Below are 9,988 nucleotides of genomic sequence, written 5' to 3' on the forward strand. Positions count from 1 at the left end.
CCGATCGATGGCTGAGTGTCGATCATGTTACCGAAGGCTGTGTGCCGTTATTGTGGGCTTCGTATTGATATTGTGGGCTTCGTGCCGATTATAGACACGTTATTGATGGCTCTGTGCCAACCTAAATATGGCTTCGTGCCATCTTGACTATGGCTTCGTGCCAAACGTATTTACCTGTGGCTATGTGCCTAACATATTTTTTTTGACGACTCTGTGTCGATCATATTTACCGAAGGCTGTGTGCCAGTTATATTATCGTCACTGATGGCTATGTGCCGAAGTTATTACAGTTATCGATGGCTTTGTGCCTCGTCTTCTGCTAAGTAGCTTTGCCACATTATCTGATTCTGGTGGCTATGCCACAAATATCTGTTTTGGAGGCTTTGCCTCAACTTACTGATACCTGAGCAGCAATGCTATAACTGTAGAGTGCAGGGCTAGGTGGGTTGAGCTATTCCCCACATGGAGTGTAGGGCTGGTATGGGTGGAGTGTAGCGGTTGGTTATAGGCTGGGTTGGGATTGCATTCACATTTTGATTTTGATTCTGTTACCTGATATTGATTCTGATTCTGATTCTGTCACCTGATTCTGATTCTGATTCTAGTTCTGATAATGTTTCTTATTTTGTAATGGGTTAAAGCCCATATGGTACTGTCTGTTATAGTGGGCTAAGGCCCAATTGATACTGAAATTGTAAGTAAGGCTGGGGCGAAACTTTTAATTCTTTTATATAACTGACTGTTCCTTTTATAGTAGGGGATTTCACACTGAGTTTTCGTAAACTCACCCCGTTTATTAACCTTTCCGGTAATTTCTAGCCTTAGACGGGTCAGAGCTGCAAGGGGCTCGGAGGAAGCCACACACACTATTTTATGTTACAATTTTGATTATTACTTTTAAATGTTTTATGTGGGTTGTAGTAAAGCCGTTGCAATTTTTTGGATTTCTAATTTGGAATTTTATTTATTGTTCTTATAATTGCTAGTATTAGAACATGGTTTTCCAAAGCAACTACTGTTGTTCAAAACATCACGTAACCGCAATTGTTTTTAAATTAAGCTTCCACAACTGCCAGGATTTTTACAAAGTTGTTAAGAATGTTATTCAGTGAGGTTTTCTAACAAGGTTTAAAAAGGGTATAAGTTTTTAATTATTAAGAAGGGTTTTTAATGGAAACATGGTTTTCGAAAAATACTTCAATGTGACATGCCAGATTCGACCCATACTTCCAAGCCGGGTTTGGGGTGTTACAGTTTCTATCATAATTGAGGATGTTGAATGCCATTGGATCCATGTATATGTGTATACATGTAAGGGTAACAAAAAGGCTTGGAAAATAGCCTAAGAGTTAACTACATGGGATGAGACATAACCATGTGTCTCAACCGTGTGATGGACACGGCCTGATGGCACACGGACATGTTACCCTGTTTCATGAGAAAAATTTTTTAGTTTTTCCCAGAGCTTTCTAAGTTCTCGGTTTAGTCCTGAACCCTTTCTAAAGTATGTTTTGGACTTCCTAAACCCAAATATGTGCTTGTGATTAAATGTTTTAAAATATGAATGAAATTTTATGGCCTGATTTTGCATGTTTATGAATATTTAAGTCTGGTAACGCCTCAAACCCTATCCCAGCTTCGGATACGGGTAAGGGGTGTTACACCTTATCCCTCCATCAATTACTCCAGCTTCTCCCAATTCAAATTCAATTCAACAACCATGACCAATTCAAACTTCACCCTTTTACCAAGTCCACAACAACCTTCTAGAGTTTCAATCCAATTCAAACACTTACCATCCCCATGTAGCAAAATAATTGCATTTTGCTTGCAAGGGGATTCGAACCCTTGCCCTTTTCACATGCTCACACCCCATTTGCCTCCTTGCCAGAAGCTCTTTTGTGTTACACTTTATCCTCAATTAATTATAAGGCCTATAGGCCAAAGTCCAAGCTCCTTTAAAAGAAAAACCAAAATAAATTGCAAGAGCCAAGACTTGAACCCAGACTCCCTTGCAACCTTAATGACGCCACAACCACTAGACCACATGCTTCCTTCTGTCATTTACTTAACACAATAATTTAAAAGGCCTACTTCCAAGCATCTAGGGTTTTATTCACTTAAAACCAAAATTTTTGCTAAAGCCCAGGTTTGAACCCAAGATTTCTCCAACACTTTTCAAGGCCATTAACCACCAAAGCAGACATTTAATTGTGTCATTTTCTTGCACAATTAAATACTTATATACAACCTCCTTACGGACCCATACTCAAGGCATAATACTTCTAGGCCCAAATTCGGGGCGTTACAATTTGTATGTTTTGGAGATAGTGAGACTTCACGGAGTGCCCTTGTCAATTATCTCGGATAGGGATCCTAGGTTTACCTCGAGGTTTTTGGAAGAAGTTGCAAGAAGCTTTGGGGACAAAGTTGAATTTTAGCACAACTTTCCACCTGCAAACCGACGGTCAGTCGGAAAGAGTAATTCTGATATTGGAAGACATGTTATGGTGTTGTGTTATCGAGTTTCAAGGCATTTGGGAAAGATATTTACCCTTGGTCAAATTTGCCTATAACAACAGTTATCAATCAAGTCTGAAAAATGGCACCTTATGAGGCTTCATATGGGCGTAAGTGCCGAATGCCTTTATATTGGATTGAGTTGGGAGAGAACTAGATTCACGAGGTCGATTTGGTCAAAGAAACCGAGGAAAAGGTTAAGGTGATTCATGATTGCTTGAGAGCCGCATTGGATAGACAGAAATCCGACGCGGACTTGAAAAGGAAAGAAATCAATTTTCAAGTCGAGGATAAAGTGTTTTTGAAAGTATCCCTGTGAAAGAAAGTCCTTAGATTTGGTAGAAAAGGCAAGCTGAGTTGCTGTTTATTGGACCTTATGAGGTGACTGAGAGAATTGGGCCAGTAGCATACCTGATAAATCGTAATTTATACATATTTTTATCCCATGCTTAGCATAATTTTTGGATGAATTATCCTTAGATTTGGTGAATTCGATGCTCCTAGTCCTTTAATTTCATGTTTTATACTTAGGTGAGCATAGAAGAGTAAAAAGAGCGAGAAACGGGTCAAAAATGGAGAAAATGGGTCAACGTGGGAAATCAACACAGCCTGGACTTCCTCATATGGGTAGTTCACACGCCCGTGTCCATTCAACAGACTCAAACACGGGTTGAAGCACTTGCACACGGGCGTATGACACAGGCGTGTCCCTGTCGAGCCCAAGTCTAGTCCTATTCGGAAAAGGCCACTCTTGAGGGTTTTGAAGCATTCTAAAGCCTATATAACCACCCCAGAAGGTACCTAGAAGGGAGACAGGGAGTAGGAGGCAAGGAATTACTCGAAGAAAGCAGATTGATCCATCTTAGAAGCCGGATTCACCTTCAAGACTAAAGATCTCCCTTTAATTCCTTTCAAAGTTCTTGGGTTTTCTTTATGTTTTGTTATCATTGTTCTTTTGAGATGATTTCTTTCATAAATATGAAATAAACCTCTTAAATACCTAAGAGGAATGAAATCTAATACAGATCTTGTTATTATTATCTGAATTATATGATAAATATTTGACTTGTTCTTAATTATGAGTTCTTAATTCTTGTTTTAATATTCCAGGATATTGGTTCAAGTATTGATGTGCTTATTCAGAGGAACAAAAGTCCATGTCTAAGAGTAGTTCTAACATAATTAAGCGGAGTTGATTGCACGCCTAGAGATAGGGTGACATAATTTTGCCTGATTAGGGTGAAACCTAATAAGGGAATCCATAGACCAAGTTAATGCAACCCTAGGGTTTTCAATTAGAAAGAGATTTCAATTAATCAACCTAGGGTTAGATGTTATTAGTCTCGAGAGAGATAATAATATAACTTAGGGATTTCTACGGATCAAGTCAAGTGAATAAATCGTCTGATTCAGAGTCAATTATTTCTCCAATTTACTTTCTGTGCATTCTTAGTTTAGTAATTATTTTAGATAAAAAGAAAGTTAATACTAGTACTTTTAGTTCTTTTGGGTTAGACATCCCGATCTTGCCATAGCTATACTACTGTTCAATAAGGTGCGCTTGCCTTTGTCGTGATAATAGTTAGTTTTCAAGAACGGACATTCATAAATTATAAAACTTATTGCACTTATCACATCACATTATCAAGTTTTTGGCGTCGTTGTCGAGGAACTAAGATATTAGGAACACTCGATTTTTATTACTTTAGCCATTTTACTTTTATTGCAATTTAAATTTTTATTTTCTTTTATAATTTTTCGTTTATTCACTTCTGGTTGGTTTGTTTATAGTGTATGACTAGAAGAAACCCATTGGGACCATTACTTTTTGATAGTGATATCGATAGCACAGCTCGCAGAACCAAATAGAAATAAGGCGAAGCCTAAGATACACAGAGGAAGAGCAAGAGGACGACATTCACATCACAACCGAGGAGATGGCTGAAAATTAGAAAAATATACTATCTCCTACGATTGCTGCTGATCCAGTAAATTAGAATCCTGCTCCACACACTATGTATGATTATGCTAAACCTAATTTAACAGGAATTGAGTCAAGTATAGTTAGACCTGCTATTGCTGCAAATAATTTTGAACTGAAGCCTAACACAATTCAAATGATACAACAGTTTGTTTAGTTTGATGGTTTGCAGGATGAGGATCCAAACAATCACTTGGAAAATTTTCTGGAGTTTTACGATACTTTTAAAATCAATGGCATTTCTGATGATGCCATTCACCTTTGGTTGTTTCCCTTTTCATTGAGGAACAAAGCTAAATAGTGGTTGAACTCGTTACCACGAGGGTCAATCACTACTTGGGAATAAATGACCGAAAAGCTTTTACTTAAATATTTTCCACCGGCCAAAACAGCCAAATTAAGGAATGATATCTCTTCTTTTGTGCAGATTGATCTAGAAACACTCTATGATGCATGGGAGAGATACAAGGACCTCTTGAGAAGGTGACCTCACCATGGGCTTCCCTTATGGTTGCAGGTTCAAACATTTCACAATGGCTTGAACCCTTCGACTAGACAGATGATTGATGCAGCTGCGGGTGGGACTATCAATAATAAGACTTTGTAGAGGAGATCTCACTGAATAATTATCAGTGGCAAGTTATGAGGACAAAGTGTAACAGCTTGAAATAGGGCCTAGTCGGAATAGTGGTTACGACACCACAAATTCGAGGTAGAAATATTTATTTTATGATTATTTTAGAGTCCATGATATGTTTGAGTGATTGTGTGCAAATTTTGTTAAGTAATTTTATCGATAAAGTGCCCAATTTTATTATTGGGATTAAATTGCATTAATTGCAAAATATGAGTTCTAAAATATAAGTACTTGTTTGAAATGGAGGTTTAAACTAGAAGTCCTTAAATGGCAAATAGATCATCATATTTTGGTGCGGACAAAATTAGACATGGAAGGATAAAATTGAAGATTTAGTAAAAAGGGGCATTTTGGTCATTTGGGTGTTTTAAGGCATAAAAGACAAAATTTAAAACCCAAAAATCTGCTCATTCTCTTCCCCATGCTGCCGAAATTTTCCAGAAGCCATGGTTAGGGTTTCAAGATTTTCAAAGCTCAATTGTAAGTGCATTTGAGCCCTGTTTTTAATGTTCATCGTATTTTTGAAATTCCGGTAACTCGGTTTAGCTATTTCTACCATTATTTTGAGTTAGAGTTTGATTTTAAAAATTGACCCATGTTGAATAATTGTGTATTTTGATGAATTATGGCAGATTATGCATGTCTATGATTAGAGAAACGAGTTTTATTAGATGATTTTTGATGAAATCGTATAAAAGGGGTTAAATTGTAAAAGTTATAAATTGGTCATAAGTGTGTGAATTAGTGAGAATTTGAAGTTTCCATGGAAGAGAAAAAAAATTTCGCATGTCATGAAACATAAGAAAATTTATTAAAAATTATTTTACGAGCTTAGGGGTAAAAGTGTAATTTTTGAAAAGTTAAGGGGAAAAATTATAAATTTTCCAAAATTTGATATGTGAATTGAATTGATTAGTGTGATGATAAAAGGTGTTAAATGAGTGCTATTTGACATGTTAGATCAAGAAAACATGAAATTTGGACTAAGATCGGGGAAGAACGAAGTTGTGGGCTAAGTCGGGAAAATTAGTCGTTTTGGCATTCGAGGTAAGTTGGTGTGATAATAATAATGTAATAACATTGTAATTTATATTTGAAAGTTAAATTAGTGAATTAATTGAATTGTGTTGAATTAAATGCTTAATATGCCAAGTTTATAAATCGATTTAAAAATATGTCTATGTACAAGAAAGTGCATTGAAATATTGTATTTAAATGTGATTTCTATGATTATGCATATTATAAAAAAAATTTTGAATTAGTGTTGTTACAAGACAAGTGATTAAGTGAATGTTGAATAAGTGTTAATGAGTGAGACCGAAACAAATCCTGATTGAACCTTAGGAATCTATAGGCTACATTTCAGTGGTAGCTTCGGCTACAATATAGTGGTAGCTTTGGCTACATCTCAGTGGTAGCTTCGGCTACAATACAGTGGTAGCTTCGGCTACAATATAGTGGTAGCTTCGGCAACATCTCAGTGGTAGCTTCGGCTTCAATACAGTGGTAGCTTTGGATACATCTTAGTGGTAGCCTCGGCTACAATACAGTGGTAGCTTTGGCTACGTTACAGTGATAGCTTCAGCTATGTTACAGTGATAGCTTCGGCTATATTACAACGTGGCACTTTGTGCCTTATTCCATGTATCCTTTAGTATTCCATAGGTTTCAACGGGTATTGAATTGATATAATGAAAAGTGATTAAATGTGAAAAGGTTTTAATCATGTGATAATAATGTGTAAGTGAACAATGTGTTTGAGGCATTTATATGTGTAAGTGTGAATATGAATCTTGAGAATAAGTGCAGTTATATATGTGTAAACTATGAGCAATAAGCTCATTTTATGATTGTACTTTGGTAAGGTTGATAAGGGGTAAGTGTTACCATTAATGCAACTATAGAGAAAGCAAGAAATAGTGAATTTTAAAAGTAAAGCAGATTTGGACAGTACCAGTCATGTACATTTGAAAAATCACCAAAAATGGTAGGAATTGAAAATAATTGAATGAGATATGCAATTAAATTTCATTGAGTGTATTTTTGTAGAAATAAAACGGTGTGAGCAAATAGATTATACTTTATGAGATATTTAAATTCTTGTGAGACTGGTTTAGAATGATTACGTGATCTCCTGTTCTGACTTAGAAAAATAATTATAAATTGTATAAAAATAATTATGGTGCATGGTTTATATGCTTAGAATCCTTATTGAGTCTATCTTATATTGGATCAAACGAGAACATTATTTTAAGTCTTTGTAATTAAATATATTAGTTTTTGTGAAGAGATGTCAGAACTATCAAACAATGAAATAGGGGAAATTTTAATGAATAAACTGTAATAATTGGCTAAGCCAAAAATTCTGCAAATTTTATGGCAATAAGGTATATGAGTCTAATTGTAGGGAAAATTTTCAGAACTTAATTTTGAGTTCTGTAGCTTATGAAATAATTAAATTAGTGACTATGACTTGGGAAAATAGTTTAAACTGAATTTGAGTAAAAAGGTGAAATCATGTGAATATTGATTCTATTTTCTTGAGCATACTTATTGAGGAATGGGATAATATTGTTAATTAAATTTCTTATTATTATATGCCAACTTACTAAGTTATAAAACTTACACTACTTTCCCATTTCTCTTAGTGTTTTTCAGGATTGGCTCAGGGTTGGAGATCGTTAGAGGTATCATCACACTATCAATTTGTCAGGTTGGAATAACAGAAATTCTTATTTATCTATAAGTGAGTGGCATGTATAGAGATTTAGTTTTTGGTATTATGTAATATTATGATTTAGCCAAATGTATAGGCTTATACTATCCCATTGTATAAAGCCATGATGTATGGCTCATAATGGCTATAAGTAAGTAAACCTATTTTATGTAAACATGAGTAATGTCTTGATGTGGTTAAGATAAATATAACTAAGAGTATGAAAAAGGTCGATAGTACAAAGAGTTAAGAACATAAAAAGGGCTTGGAAAATAGCTTAATGTGTGTGACACGGGCTAGAGGCACGACCGTGTGTCTCAGCCATGGGTTAGGACACGGTCACCACACGGGTCTGTGGTTTGGCCGTGCTGCATAAATAGAATGCTCGATGTTTTTAACACGGGCGTGTGTGACCACACGGGCGTGGCCCATGTCACACGGGTGTACGACCCCTGTTTTAGTGAAAAATGTATAAGTGTTCGAAAAGTTCTGGTTTGGTTCTGAACCAACTTCAATGATTGTTTTGGGTCTCATAAAGCCTATAATAGGGACATAGAGGGTGCTCATGAAAGGTTTTAATATATAATTGAAATGTATGTATTAGAAAAGTGTATAAGAGTGTAGTAATGCCTCATACCCTGATCTGGTGGCGGTTAGAGGTAAGGGTTGTTACACAAAGCCGACGAAAGCAACTGGTGTTTTCAACCTCGATGCGGTTACTATGCTATCTAACCAAGTAGAACTTTTAAATAAAAAGATTGACGGTTTGTGTGGTTCTACTCAGGCACATCGAGTGAATGAGGTGCGATTCAAATGGAGGAGGAGCATACACAGAATATCAACCCTTGAACCCTAGCATCAAGGAGTAACAAGTCCAATATATGGGTAACAATAACTCTAGACCTCAAAATAACCCATATAGTAATACTTATAATGCAGGTTGGAGAAACCATCCCAATTTCTCGTGGGGCGATTAAGGAAATCAAAGGCCACAACACCCTCCGGGTTCTCAACAACCACCTTACCAATAGGAAAAGAAGCTGAACCTTGAGGAGATGCTAACAAATTTTATCTCAATGTCGAAAACTCGCTTTTAGAATACCGAAAAAACACTTAAGAATCAACAAGCGTCAATCCAAGGGCTCAAAACTCAGATAGGCCAACTCACCAAATTGATTTCTGAACGACCACAAGGTAGCCTGCCGAGTAACACTAAATCTAACCCAAGGGAATAGCTCAATGCAATTACCATTCAAGATGAGGAAGGGTTAGTCGAACCTGAACCAGAACCGAGGCAAGGAATTGTGGTAAGTAAAAGCAAAGGTGAGGTAGACCACAGTGAACAAACACCGGTAAGTAAAGAGCAAAAACCTCGTGTGCCATACCCCAATGCAACAAGGAAAGACTGCACAGACGAACAATTCGGTAAATTTCTTAAATTATTAAAAAAAAATACATATTAACTTACCGTTTATTGAAGCTCTTTCGCAGATGCCAAACGCAGTCAAATTCTTAAATGAGCTTTTAACAAATAAGAGAAAGTTGGATGAGGCGTCACATGTGGAGTTAAATGCAGTTTACTCAGCCATACTACAGAATAAGTTGGCCAACAAATTAAAAGATCCAAGGAGTTTTACGATTCCTTGTTTGATTGGTAGTTTAGATGTTAATAATGCTTTGGCTGATTTAGGGGCTAGTATCAATGTCATGCCTTATAAAATGTTTAAACAACTAGGTCTTGGGAAACCCAAACAAACTAGGATGAGCATTCAGTTAGTAGACAAAACAATCAGATTTCCTAGGGTATTATTGAAGATGTACTCGTTAAAATTGACAAATTCATATTCCCAGTTGATTTTGTTGTTCTAGACATAGAAAAGGATAGTGACGTGCCTTTAATTTTAGGAAGGCCCTTTTTAACAACTGCTAGAACTATAATTGATGTTGGTACAGGTGAACTCACACTTCGTGTGGGTGAGGAAACAATCATTCTTCAAGCTTGTAATTCAAGTAACACATCGAATATCTAGGGTGATTGTATAAATCGTACTACTAATACTGGTCATGTGGTGAAACCTTCTTTGCAGGACACACATTTAAAGAACACACCTGAGCCATATTTGAGTAACGACAA

The 9,988-nt window shown here is 36.2% G+C and overlaps 1 non-coding gene across 1 annotated transcript; it reads right to left on the reverse strand.

Annotated features, from left to right (window-relative positions):
* Positions 1–4,895: 4,895 nt before the first annotated feature.
* Positions 4,896–5,002, reverse strand: LOC121229789 (small nucleolar RNA R71). The gene has a single exon (XR_005927745.1). It is a non-coding gene; the product is annotated as a small nucleolar RNA R71 (small nucleolar RNA).
* Between the last annotated feature and the right edge of the window lie 4,986 nt (positions 5,003–9,988).

Source organism: Gossypium hirsutum, chromosome A05 (assembly GCF_007990345.1).
Source record: "Gossypium hirsutum isolate 1008001.06 chromosome A05, Gossypium_hirsutum_v2.1, whole genome shotgun sequence".
Lineage (NCBI taxonomy): Eukaryota > Viridiplantae > Streptophyta > Magnoliopsida > Malvales > Malvaceae > Gossypium > Gossypium hirsutum.